The sequence below is a fragment of the Micropterus dolomieu genome, linkage group LG19 (assembly GCF_021292245.1).
Source record: "Micropterus dolomieu isolate WLL.071019.BEF.003 ecotype Adirondacks linkage group LG19, ASM2129224v1, whole genome shotgun sequence".
NCBI lineage: Eukaryota > Metazoa > Chordata > Actinopteri > Centrarchiformes > Centrarchidae > Micropterus > Micropterus dolomieu.
The window spans coordinates 32,307,057-32,320,968 of record NC_060168.1 but is presented as its reverse complement, the minus strand read 5'-3'; the positions used below and the strand labels follow the sequence as shown (position 1 = coordinate 32,320,968).

Below are 13,912 nucleotides of genomic sequence, written 5' to 3'. Positions count from 1 at the left end.
AGCCCTGAAAGTGGAAAATAAAGCTTTCAAACTGGGGAAGTCAACACCTGTACACATAAAGTAGAAACGGCGAGTGTTTTCTTATAGTCTGGTTGAGTCGAGATTTTGGTGGAATGATCGCTGTACCGCAATCTACCTTTTCTTTTTTGATACGTCCTTCCCTCAGATTAGTATTTGTGCTTCATATACTCAGTTCACGAATTTGTGTCAATAATTTGTACTTTCTGGTTTCTACTCTTGTGCCCTCAAATTATTTGCCAGCCGAAGAATTGAATCAACATTGCGATTTAACAGCGAAAACATGAAACTCATTCGTGGATTTCTGTCAAGGCTAAAAATAAAACTGCATTAAAGGAAGGAGATCCGTAGTGTGAGTGTGAGGGCGATGAGGATACATGCAATAAAAGTATAACAGTACAGTTGAGGAAATCACTGAAACATTGTCTTTTTATGAAAAAAGAAATCACGAGTCTTCTGAAATCAGATCAAGTGCTGAATGGGAGTTTTGGGGGCTCACAGTCAGACAGGATTTACACAATTTATTTCTGCGTACTCTTCTACATGTTGTCTTCCTACAGAAATCATGTGTACAAAGCACTAAACCCTCAAGTTGAGAAGCATCATTCGACCGTGACAAACTAAACATCTTTTAAACCTTAAAATGACGCCACCAATATCACTGATGGTGTTTACCAATTTGTCAGAGTAGATACAAACCAGAACAGTAAAAAACAAATAGAAGCAAGGAAAACCCTTACACATTTACCATGTTTGTGCCTCCATAAATGTGATTATCACTCAAACTAATTCTGACTTCTTGATTGTAAACTGGACCAGGCTCATGTCTTTAATCAAAAGGGTTCAAGGACAGAAACCATTTCATTTTGGGAAAGCATTAAACCTCTTAATAAGACTTCTTTTTAGGCCTGCCTACTTGAATTTACTTAATCTTCATTTTAGCTTTTTGCAATTATTATTATTTGATTTGAATTGACTTTTGCTGCTACTGTTCATACTTTGTCTGATTTTATATAATTGTTTTTTCTTATTTAACATTACATTAACACTAGCATGCTGCTTTTATAAAGCTACATCTTGAGTTTTTTTATGTATGCCTCTATATTTTAAATGGCTAAAGTACTTTTCTGTTTATGCCCAGTGAACCTTCAAAATAAAATAAAACCACTTGCATAACATGCGTTACACGTCTCATCTTTTATATTAATGTATTTCTTTATTTAGGTCTCTACAAAACAAGTCCCCAGGAAATATAATGGAGTATGGCTGCCTTTAATTAATAGCAAATATATGATATTATATAAAATGAACATTACTTGTTCTCAGGTACAGTACAAATATAAATGATTTCTTTACTTTACTGTGTCTGACTATTAGTAACATTTTCAGGTGTTGACGTATCTTTTATTTTCTATATGTATAATCAAAATAAGGCTATTGACTTAATACACAGAGTCAGTGCAATAAACACGGGCTGTACAGTTCTTCCCTCTTGCAATCATCATGCACCATTAATACAATAAAATATTATATATAATATAATAATGTGCAGCGAGGCCGTCGTTCTGTCTGCGTACATCACTAATAGACTCTGTCTGCCTCTTCGTCTTCATCTGCCTCAGTTATTCCGTCTGCTTTGACTTCTCACTCTCCTCTTTAACCTACATAAGAAAATTAAAATCCTATAATTATCTTCAATTAACAGAAAGAGGGACATGCAGTGATTAAGGAAATCAAGTTCAGGGACTATTTTCATTATCTGAGCTCCCCCAACACCAGCTCCCCCCTACATCCCCCACATCCCTATTTCTTTAACGTTCACCTTTAAGCTCGCTGAACTCATTTTAATTAACATTTTTCCTCTTTTGTTCCGGATCCACTTGGAGAGATGACGTCCATGAGTGTGACTGCGTTATGTAAACAGCTTTCTGGACAACATGGACAGACGAAAGACAAGCTGCTGAATAAATTATGTCATTCTGTTATACCCACTCCAACGCTGACCCAAACCATCCACAGAAAAACACCTTTAAAACAACCAAATCCACGGGATTTACTAACATAAAAGACCAGCATCCCTTCTGATGCTGACACAGGAGCTTTTAAAGACAGATGTAGCACAGCTGGGGCAGAACTAGAGGACAGAAGAGGACAAGCGACACACAGCGCAGGGAAAACACATACAGCCCTAACACATTGGTGTTACGTTTGTTGGGTGACATGGGGTTGACAGTTGAGCCAAAATTCTTACTGCTGAATCATTAATAGCTGCAAGCATGTAGGTCTGGATGTGAAAATATCAGGTAATGTTTGTCTTATTACTATATTATTATTATATTATCATATGTAGCCAGTTTGCTACAATTACGCTTCGCACAACAGCTGCGGATGTGTTTCGACCTGACCTTTTTTTTTCTCTGTGAGTGGGAATAAGTTGCGTGGCGCTGCAGAGAGCCCCCAGCTGCAGTAGTGCATGGATCATGCCTAAAATGAAGCTTAGCACCCATGATTATACACAGGATCTGTGGTGATACAGATATATATAGATATTAATGACAAAAAAGCAAACTGTCAATATTTTGGAGACCCCCCCCAAAATTTCACAAACCATGCTTTCAGGGGAGATCATGTCTTATTCCATCAGTCCTTGTCCGTTGGCCCTGACTAAATGTACCTTGTACAGATTTTAGTTTACTTGTGAGCTTCACTGGAGCTCAGTTTGAATAAAAACTGAGATGCCAGTGAAAAGCTCTGGAAAAAGCTAATAAGTGGGCCTTGAGTTATAATGTGTTTTGTGACTGTAAAAGATTGATTTTTACAGTTTGCTGAAATGAAATGAAAACAGTCTGTGTTTCAGTGTTTTGGTTGAAAACTTTCTTCAGTTATTGAAAAAGACAATTTGCAGACAGTTTGTCATTCCAGGCTTCTTTCAGCAACACACAGTGCTTACTGTGTCAAAGGAACTGACTGTAGGATTTTAATTTCAGAGCAGAGAAAGCGAGCAGTTGTTGTTTTTGTGCTTAAACTGACAACGGCGTCACTGTGGCTTTTTTTTTTTTACTAGATGCACAGCAGAAACTAAAGAGGAAGGAGCTGCTGTCAATAATCTGACTGGTAGTACAGTGTGAGGAAGCTGCGAGTGGTTATTTGTCTGTCAGCCAAGAAATTCACAGTCAGAATCAGTTTTCTGCCAAGTATGTGCACATACAAAGGATTAATCTGGAAGACATGCTCACCATGGAATAATACACAAGTGAAAAACAACAGCTGGCAAGCAATTATGCATATGTCTGCATAAACCAAAGTTTCTAAATACAAGATATTTTGAAAATGGACATTTTCACCTCAGCATCAAATTTTGTTATCCTTGAAGGACTTCTGGAGATATTCCATTTAAGTTTGCATGTAGGGAAAACAATAGACAACCTTCAAATATAGTAGAAACACAAATGGATAAAGCTGACTGCAGCAGTATATACAAACATGTACTGTAGAGATGCACTGATTAAACATCCGGTGTGCTTTAGATTTTAATTACACCCTCACACGGCTGTTTCCAGTTATTTTGATTGGACCTCTGTTCAGCTTAAAGATGGGTGGAGCTGTGCGGCCACCACAGGTCACAAAACCTCATGAACTAACAGAACCGCTGTTACCTTTATTGCACCTGTTGTGTTCAGACAACTGTGACCTTTCTCTTCCTTAAGTACTCCAGCTTTGTCACACATTAAAAAGCTGAAGTTAGTTCAAATAAGGTTCCCCTTCAGGAATAAATCTTGTTTCTCCTTCTGGCCAAAGGCACACCTGGTGTCAGCAGTTTTCTTCCCTTTATTAGATTACAGTGATCTGCTTCTTATAAATGCAAATGTGAAGTCTCTAACGGCATCTTCAAATCTATAATTGAATCAGTGGGTGAGTTGGAGTAAACCTGTTGCGTTTTTCTTGTAAGTTTGGTTACTTTTGACACAGGAAAAAAATGAAAAGGAACCAAAATGCATCAATAAAAGCAACATGAGAACGTTGCTATCCGCCCAAAGAAAGCAAAGTAGTTTGTTGCTAGTCCAGGTCAGACCTGGATTCAGTCTCGAGCAGCGGTTGGTTTCGCTAATCTGCATCCCTGCATGCAAAGCACACACACCAGGCCAGTGGTATATTATTGTATCAGTCTTCTTATAATGGTCTGTACTTTTCTAAAAGCTTTTTTTAGATTGTAGTTTAGCTCTTTGGACCGTGACAGATGTTGGCCTTTCAAAAGCACAAATCCTCAGAGGGAGGCTGCCATCGCCTGAGGATCCTGTACCAGCAACATGAGAAGCAACAGTCAGCAACCTCAACCCTACAAGCTTTGACAGACCCATTAAAATATTTATGCATTAATCATGAGACAAAGCTTGATTGAGCCATTGCAACGAGAAGTTGTCTTTTATTTATCTCCACACACATATGTTATAATATAAATCTAAACTAACATGGCCTGCACGCTCGAGATGATCTGCATTGTTTTATTTTATGTTCCCAGAGTTTGGAGATGATCTAGAAATTGCTCTCTTGATGAATACCTGTAGTGTGTTAGTTTTACTAATTAGTTTTGTTTGGATGTCTTTTAAAAACTCGTGCCTGTATTTTTTTCAATCTGTATATTCGCCATGGGATTTTGTAGTGTGAAAGAGTTGTCTGTCTGTACTTATTGTGGTAATCTTACACCTTTAAAACTTTAAAAAAAAGTGGAAACACAGACAGCAGACGAAGAGGTCCAATCAGGTATCCTGACCTGACCCGATGTCGAGGTGTATTTCAGTTTTATCAACAGGATCCACAATGAAGTTGATGTAAACGAACCTAATCGGATCAGATATGTGGAAATTTAAACTTCACATCAGGTTTAATAGTTCAACGACCGTGTGTTTTTTAATAGTAAGAACTATAACAGAATATGATTATTTATCCAGCGCGTTGGATGTGACAGGTACTGAGAGGAGGCAAGAGTGGATGTCATGGTCCAATCAGGGAGATACCCACAGCTGCTGGCTGTAATCATGGGAGTGAAGCAGCACAGTGCAATTTGCCTAGGAGAGCTGAACTGACAGTATTCAATTTAAAAAAGGTATAAAATCAGCACCCTGGTCCCCTTTTTTATGCTTCACTGAACAAGTTGAACTCTTGCGCCAACAAAGTCCAAATCCCCAGCCTCTGGGTGGGAGTACATGTGCACAAAAGGAAGATGAGGGGGGTTGTGTGCAGTGTTGACTACAACCCTGTGGAGAAAATGAATGTCTATACCAAAGTAATACATAATATACATAATACATCCAACCTCTGCTGAGATATTTCTCTCTTGACCAAAGAGGCGGACTGTTGACTGACCATAAGCAATGGTGCCATGCTTAGTACTGCTGAAAACAATGGAGACTATTGGGCTAAATGTAACCAAGCAGAAATTCAACCAGAAAGACAACAAGCTGCCAAACAACAACAGTTACGCAGCGCCTCCATCTGGTAAAGAATGTGTGTGAATGGAGGAAGCGTTTTGACGAGTCCGGGTCGCGCTAGCAGCAGGCTCAATAAAGCATCCCAGACGTTCATCTCTCCAGACGTCTCCCAGTTCCTCCTGGGGATCCCGAGGCGATCCCAGTCCAGATGGGATATCTAATCTCCCCCCCCCCCTAGAGTGTCCAGGGTCTGTTCCCAGTCTCCTCCCAGTTGGACGTGTCCAGAAAAACCTCCACAGGGAGAAGTTCTGATCAGATGGCCAAAACCCTCGACTCAAAAAAATAATTTCTTTCAACATGAGGGAGCAACGGTTTTACAGTGCAGCTTTTATTTATCTGACTTTAATTTATGTACGTGTTTTATATATTTTTCATTTATTTAGACACATGTGATGAACTCACAATATATTGGCACATTTTTCAGGTTTTGGTTTTCTGTCTCTACCTAATTTACCTAATTGCTTTATTTTTTCAGGTTGAAAGTTCATTCTTAACTTCAGTAAGTGTTCAAATTTCCATTTATTTCTGAGAATCTTTTGGACTTCGTGCCCACATTGCTGATGCCAAATGTTCGTTCTTGACCATTAAAACAGAAGAAAAAAATATTTATTTTATTTTCATTGTTTGGTGTCGTAGTATTTTGTTTGTGTGTGTGTGTGTGCAGACGTCATGCAGCTCTGACAGTTTGACTTCAGTGTTTAATCTGTTTAATCCTCTCTGCACTCTGTCCTCGCAGCTTTCCAATCTTATCTTCCTGCTTCATGATGTTTGTTTGGTGATCTCCAGTATTCTGCGTTTCTGATGACAGCTAACATGTGTGTGCGCCATGTGGACTCCACTCCAACTAAATCCTCTTTACTGCTACTATCAGGAAGGTAAATCTGCTCCAGTCATCTTGCATTTGTAAAGGTTGACTGTTTGATTTTATTCATGCAGGTTTGTTTTCCATCTAACTGACAGGGGTGGGGGGGAATTAAAATCTCTGGCAAAATGGCCAAAGCTGATAAATCCAGATAATCTCTTCAGTCCACAGATCTTCAGCTGCAGCCTGAGTCTGCCACACGCTGTAAAAAAGATTTTGGTCTAATATTTAACCATTAAGGGTTTTTGTTATTTGTTATTTCATTTTATATAACTGATCTCTGAGGACTGTTTGTGCAAAAAAAAAAAAAAAAAGACAAAACAAGAAACTCTTTAGTCTGATTGTCACATGTAAATAATAACAGGGAAATAAATAACTAATGGGATTTTAAATGTGGAATGAATCCCTTGTTGGATTTAAATCAGTGAAGTGCAATGGAATATGTGAAAATAAGAATAACATGAATAAAAAGCCTCAGTATTTGTTCTTGTGTATGAAGACTTGTTGTATTAGTGACTAATTCATCTGTTCATTCACACTTTTATATATATTACTTACATCTGTTAGCTGGTACTTTCCAGATCCTGTAGATTTGTTAATATGAGAGTGTCCTTATCTCATTGTTCCGGCTTCTGCATGATTTGGCTGGTGTAACTACAGTTTCCTGTGCTTAATAAACCATTTATCCATCGATCAGTCTGCTGACTGAAGGACTGTACTTCAGAGGGAAAAAATGCTTCTTCATTTGTGTCTAATTTTACTCTGAATGTGTTGAACCAAAGCATGTAAACATGGAAATCCAAAGTGCAAAAATGTCTTGTTTCCACTAGAGGTCTTGAATAAAAACTGTGATGTTGTGCCTGAAGCATATCAGACCCTTTGACCTCCTATTTACCTTCTTATAACTATTTACCACCCACTGTTATGCCTGCATCAGGGCTAGCATAGCTCCTAACTCTGTAGAGCTTTCACACATTGCTAGTGCTATGAAATGAATCTGATGTTTTATTACAGAAAGTGTATGAACCCTGTGACCAAAATAGTCAAACATTCTGTCTCTGTGCTACTTATGGATAGAATTATAACGAAAATAGAGTATTCCCCTTTTTGCTGGGGACCCCCAGGAACCCCCTCAAGGACCCCACTTTGAGAACCACTGGTGCAGTGTAGCGCTTTACCACAGAAACTAGGATGAAATAAAATACCACAGTGAATGAAAATAAAATCTAAAATGATAACAGGAAAAGAAGAGACAAAACAAGAAAGTAATATATAGAATAAAAGTTTTTTATTTAAAATTAGCTGACAGGTAGACGTTGATATCATACAACAAATATCACAATGACCTTTTATTTACCATTCAAATATGTGCTCAAGTGCTGGTAACTGAGGCGACAGTGCTGATGCTTCAGGTAAACAAACTGTTGAAGCTAACCTTACATTTGAGCAACAACACCGAAGCATCAACAAAGCATCAAATACAGCACGAGGTCTACAACAGACAAAACATACCAGTAAGAGCTCATAGCACGTATCGCATCAACGGAGTAAATACCTAGGGAAGGAAGTAAGAGTAAACAAAGTGCACCCAATACAGGATAGCGTAGCGGCCGACAAGGAACTTAAACTTGTATTATGGAGTTTAGGTAGATGGTGCAGACCCAGTAGTCACCCTGTATGCAAGCATTACTGACTTGAATTTGATTTGGGAGGCCACGGGGAGCCACTGGCTTAAAAACACGCCGTATCATACTGAGACACGGCTTCTCTTTTTTTTCTTTTTATTGGTTCCCAACCTGGGGTTTGTGTCTCCCGTAATGAGTCGCAAGCAATATCAGAAGGTCTATGAGATGATTAACAGGAACAGAAAAACATGTTTCTCCTGCACAAACGTATGTTTACCTTTCAGAGTTTCTTCTACGTTCCTCTTTGGTTGAAATGGTCACAGCAGTCTGTGATGAAGGATTGTTTGCACAGTACACGGTGCATTATTATAAAGGGTGCACAAGCCAAAAAGGTTGAAAACACCTGGTATAAGGCACAATGCAGTCTTCCAGTTTTGGGAACTCACAGCCATAGACAACATTTAGTCAGTACATTTATTTTAAGGCCTAATTCCCATGTTAACATCTTGTCTGGACTGCGTTACTGTGTATTGGAGTTAAAAATGGGAACTTCATTACCTTGACCAGGCAGAGCAAACACAGCTTTAGATATTAGAGCTCAACAATGGACTGACTGGTAAAGATGATCTTTGTTTTGCAGTACATTGACAGTGAGCAGACGCTGACTCTCAGCTGCTGCTTCTTCCATAAATGGAAATATGCTCCTGCAGTTCTAGTCACACATAACATCAGTCCTTTTCCTTTTGTTGTATCTTTTGTCGTAGTGTTGTGTAAAGCTAACATGCGACGGGGCATAATTACAGATTCCAGTATGTTAATAAAGGAGCGAGTGCTGATTTAGCTAAGAGGCTCAGTGTGTACCGTTTAAAGCCGAGTTTCCCTCGTCTGAATATTCATCAGAGTCGCACTCAGCTGAAGATGAAACGGCCTCATTGTTCATCAGCAGCGCCGTGCCGGCTCGTTCATGTTATGCACATATTAATGATGAGGACAATTCACTTCGAGTGATTCCTAATCTGTTGACAAGAAGTCTCTGCAGGCCCTTCAGTCAGCTTGACGCAGATGACGACAATGTTTTATCTGCAAATCCCCCCGAGAGGAGAGATGGATGAACACTGCAAGAAATCTACAAGTCGTTTACTAAAATTGCAGAACCCTGAAGAAGATAAAGCATCAGCCAATGGGATGAGATTATTCAGCTGTTACAAATCAAATAAAGCAAACTAAAGAATGTAAACACAGTGAGCAAACACTTCAGTAAGTGTGGATAACAAGCATTAAGATTTTAGGACATTGCCTGGGTTTTTGCATGTTTTATCATTCATTACCATATTGGCTAGAATATGAACCCTGATTATAAAAAGACACTCTCACAGTTGGACAGATGTTTTCTGCCTGCTCGAATTATTCAAGCAGTTTTTGGGCTCCTGTATCTCCAACTCTGTGGAGTTTATGTCTTTAAGATTGGGTCCCTGTTGTGTTTGGACCGTGCAAAAACACCAGGATGTGCACGCACACATTTTACCTGGGGGTTTTGGAATTATTTTCTACTGCATACAGATAAATATTGAAATATAAAGAATTTTGTTAAAGAAATCAAACTCAGCCGTCAGATGTGCTTCTAGCAGTGCACTGTGTTACTCAGAGATTCCCGCTAAAGGGGCCCATTGTGTGGAGAAGAGGCTCACTGCCTCTCAAACAGCGGGGCTCCCAGTGAGGCATGCGCTCTGGAGAACGTGGGTCAAGGTGACCTGCACCTTTTTCTATGCATTCAGCACACAAACAAACACACTCTCTTGATGCGGACAACAGGGCGAGTTAAGAAAATAACGGTGTCAAAAGTCGAACCGGAGAAGTTTAGAAAGCTGGGCCCACACAAGGAGGTGGTAATTAAAGGAAGGTAATAACAGAGGGGGGTCCAGCTATGAGGTCTGACAAAAGCTGTTGAACGCATTTGTTTCTTCACTAAACATCTGCAACGCTGGTTTTAAATCCCACATTGTTTACATCCATGTTTACTTGCTTGCTTTCTTCTTCACTGCCTTTGTTGACACATGTCTTGGAGCATCACCGTGAACCCGTGGTTGTCCCCAGATGTCCTCAGTGAAACACTTGAGTCCATTAGAGTTCAATACGGTGTGGGTTTACTTAAAATCCAAGACAAATCCAAGTTATCAGTGGGAGCTAAACATTTCACAACTGTGCATAGTCTAATTCCAGCTCTCTTTCTCTTAAAGAAACAAGCTGACCCATTATTAAAAATGTAATTTCAAGGGGAATATATAAAGTAAAGCAAACCTTGTCCTTGTCCATCTTGTCAGGTCTGATAGAGAGGAGGACCACATGCAAATCCTTCAATCCAGAATTATTTTGGCATCAATTTGTGTTTCCCAATTTAGCCTGCTTCATTTTCTTCCCATGTGATGTGAGATGAAGTTTTCACACAATGTCTTTATTATCTGAGTATTTGGAGGAACTAATTAGAATTAAAAACTGGCCAACAAATGGAAAATAAAACCCGAAACAGAGGCTGTGTTTGCATCTGATTTCTGTCTGTATTTGATGTTTGAGATAAAATAATTAAACTATTATTAAACAGATTCACTCCAGGTGAAGCGCGTGTGTTTATTTTATTTTAACACTTTGGATTAATTTGTTTTGACTGCTTTCTAGCTGAAGCACATGCAGACAGCAGCTCAGTGGTGTCAAAACGGAGGCTGAAGTACAAACTGTGATCCAGATCCGACCGTTTCCACAACTATTTTTATCGCTCGCTAATTGGCAGAGACTTTAATTTCTGCTCCGGCCTCCAGACGGACCACAGGGGGTTTAACACTCCACAACCTGACGCTCCTCGCTCCTTCCTTTTCCTACACCTATGTCATCATGTTGGTGACGACAACTGACGAACAATAAGGACATATAAAATGTATATCTGACTATATATATTTATATAAAATAAGCTGCAGGTGAACGCAGACTGTGAAATCCCGAGGAAACATTCTGGTGATGAAAAAGTTGTGAAATGCCAGAGGAACATCCGATGTTATATATTTGGTGCAATTACACAAGTGCAAATGCCCTCCCTGGAAGAAGGATTCACATCCTTATTAATAATAATATTATTAAGTATTAATATCACAGTCAGTGTACAGCCACACTAGTAGATCTGTGATGCTGTCATGCTCAATATGAAGAAAACCAAACTGTTAGATAAACCAAAGTATTGGACAAATAAACTATTCAATAGCTCAACCTAACATATAGTATATAACTATATAGAGTCAGAGTCCTGGATTTAAAATCTTTCTTTATCATCGAAAATAAAAATATACATTGGTCCCTGTTGTTCTTTAAAATCCAAACCTCTAAATTAAAAAAGATCAGGTTTAAATTCAAACACCCTCTACATTATCTCTACAAAAGACCCTAACTCTGTTTAAATAAAGGCTGAATTAAAATACAGAAACATAAATATTTTATTTCTAGTTTAATGTGACCTCCCGTTTCTGTATTTATGGGGGAAATAAAGAGCAAGCTGTGGGCTTACCATTTCAAAATAATAGCTGCATAACAACAAGACATCAAACTACTGTCATATTCTTTAATTATAAAAAAAAATCTCCTGCTCAGAACTGCAGCTTCATGACATCGTCATATTATTGTGACTTAATCTCAGATGTTTAGCGAAGTTTGCGGTGTTGCCAAAGTATTTCACTGTCTTTGCACACACATCACACTCTGCGTCATTATTACCTTCACAGCTAAAATACAACCAGAACGTGACGGCTTTCACAGTCGGCCAGAGTCAGTATTCAATCGCGGGAAAAGTAAAGGGCGGAAGGAGAAGTAGTTCCTATTAGCCGAGTATAATTAGACCATCCTGGTGACAGTAAGATACTCATGATAAAACTTTACTGAGTTTAGACATCGATCCTTTTGTATGAGTATTGATCCTACAGCAGGAAACGCTGGTATCAGAAATATCAATACAGTTTTGATCCGCACATCATTAACAAAAAGCCAACGACATGACAGTCCGACCACAAAGAAGAGGAAGTGCTAACTGAATGTTAGCAAAACAGAAGTTTGATAGATTTGTATTTTCTTCTATTTCATTTTCTTTCATTGTAAAATCTTAAATCTTAATCTGCAATGTAACTAGTACTTCTGTCCAATAAATGTAATGTAGTAAAATGAACAAAATGTACTAAATTACAGTGTGTGTGTGTGTGTGTGTGTGTATTTGTTCCAAACAGTGTTCGTCTTTTTTCCTAATTTTCCAAAATGTTCTGCAATTTTCCCTAAAATCTTATATATCCAAGAAATCTTCAGTTCAGAAAAAAGTGTCCTCACTTTCTAAAAAGGAACTCACTCCCCAGGTCTCCACTCATATTGGTCCTCACAAAGATAGAAGTAGAAACACACACACACACACACACACACTAGGCGTGGCGTCCCCGGCAGGTCTGGGTTTTGTTTTTTGTTTTTTCAGTGAGATGAGTCGGAGGCTTCAGCAGAATTCCTCACAGAGAATTCATCCAATAACTGTTGGAGGGGGAAAGACGAGAAATTAGTTTTCTGCTCTCGGCTGAAATGAAACAATATGAGCTGCAGTGTTTGCTGTGTGTGTGTGTGTGTGTGTGTGTGTGTGTGTGTGTGTGTGTGTGTGTGTCACCCACATCCAGGGCTGCTCGTCTCTCATCTCTTGAGCTCCGCAGAAAAGATTTGAAAGCTCCAGAAATCTGTAAAGTTTCAGCGTAACTCTGAACTTCAGCAGCCAGTAAACACAGTTTCCCTTCAGTCCTGCCTGCAGATGATAAACTGTTACAGGTTTGAGTCTGTAATACGTTCACACACACAAAAAAACACAAAAAACATACAGTAAAGTAAATTTTCAAAATGCCTGCATGGAGACTAAAATGGTGGAGATTTCATTCAGGTAAGAAGACAGAGTTTATTTTCAAGTCTACAAACAGACAAAATAATAAACACAAGATTGTTACAACAAACAAAAAAAAAGCAACACAGTCTGCAGTCAGTTCCAAGCAACACATTCTCACTCCCAACTCGGTGTCGCTGTTTACCGCCTTGGATAATAAATATGGTTAGACTTTCAAAATAAAACTAGTGATTAACAATGTAAAATGTCGCAATTTGTTTTTTTTGGCTTGGTTAAGGCACCAAACTACTTGGCTAGCTTTAGGAAAACATTATGATTTGGGTTAAAATAAGTACATTACTTACATAAGTTAAGTTACGTTACTTATAGAAATAAAAGTGCTGTTCATACTGTATATACCAAATCCACCTACCTCAAGTACATAACTCCTGCACAATAACGCTTATGTATTCCAGCATCCTTTGCACTATGCTCCTTCACACTGTGTACATGTATGCATGTTTGTGTATCACATCCATCTCTGACATGTACATAATAACGATAATAATATTTTACTCCTGCATCCTTTTGCACTCTGCTCACTGCTCTATTTGTCAATGTGTCTATACTGTTTTTTGTTGATAGTGTGCATATTTTTCTTGTCTACCCTGAAGTCTGGGTCTGATTTTATTTTATAATTGTATTATTGGATGAGTAAACACATCGTGAGCAATGTACGATCCTGAGTCAAATTCCTCGTATGTGTACACATACCTCTGATTCTGATAAAAAGAATCAGTGTTGACTTTTTGTTTTCCAGGGCAAACAAACACCGGTCTCCCGGGGGAATGTCCACCGCAACCACCTCCTTACCCTGGCGTTTCTGTTATTTATATACTACCACTACTCTTAGCGGTCAACAATGATGCTGAACGTCTTCCTAATGCCGATAAAACTGACACCAAGGGCTCCAGACCATGTGTCCATATGTGACGACTGACTCACCAGCTTGGTGGACTGGCTTTCATGTTACAAG

The 13,912-nt window shown here is 38.8% G+C and overlaps 1 long non-coding RNA gene across 1 annotated transcript; it reads left to right on the top strand.

Annotated features, from left to right (window-relative positions):
• Positions 1-4,701: 4,701 nt before the first annotated feature.
• On the top strand, positions 4,702-6,688 carry LOC123958316. Its single transcript, XR_006822033.1, has 3 exons — positions 4,702-5,858; positions 5,983-6,006; positions 6,244-6,688. It is a non-coding gene; the product is annotated as an uncharacterized LOC123958316 (long non-coding RNA).
• Positions 6,689-13,912: the final 7,224 nt, after the last annotated feature.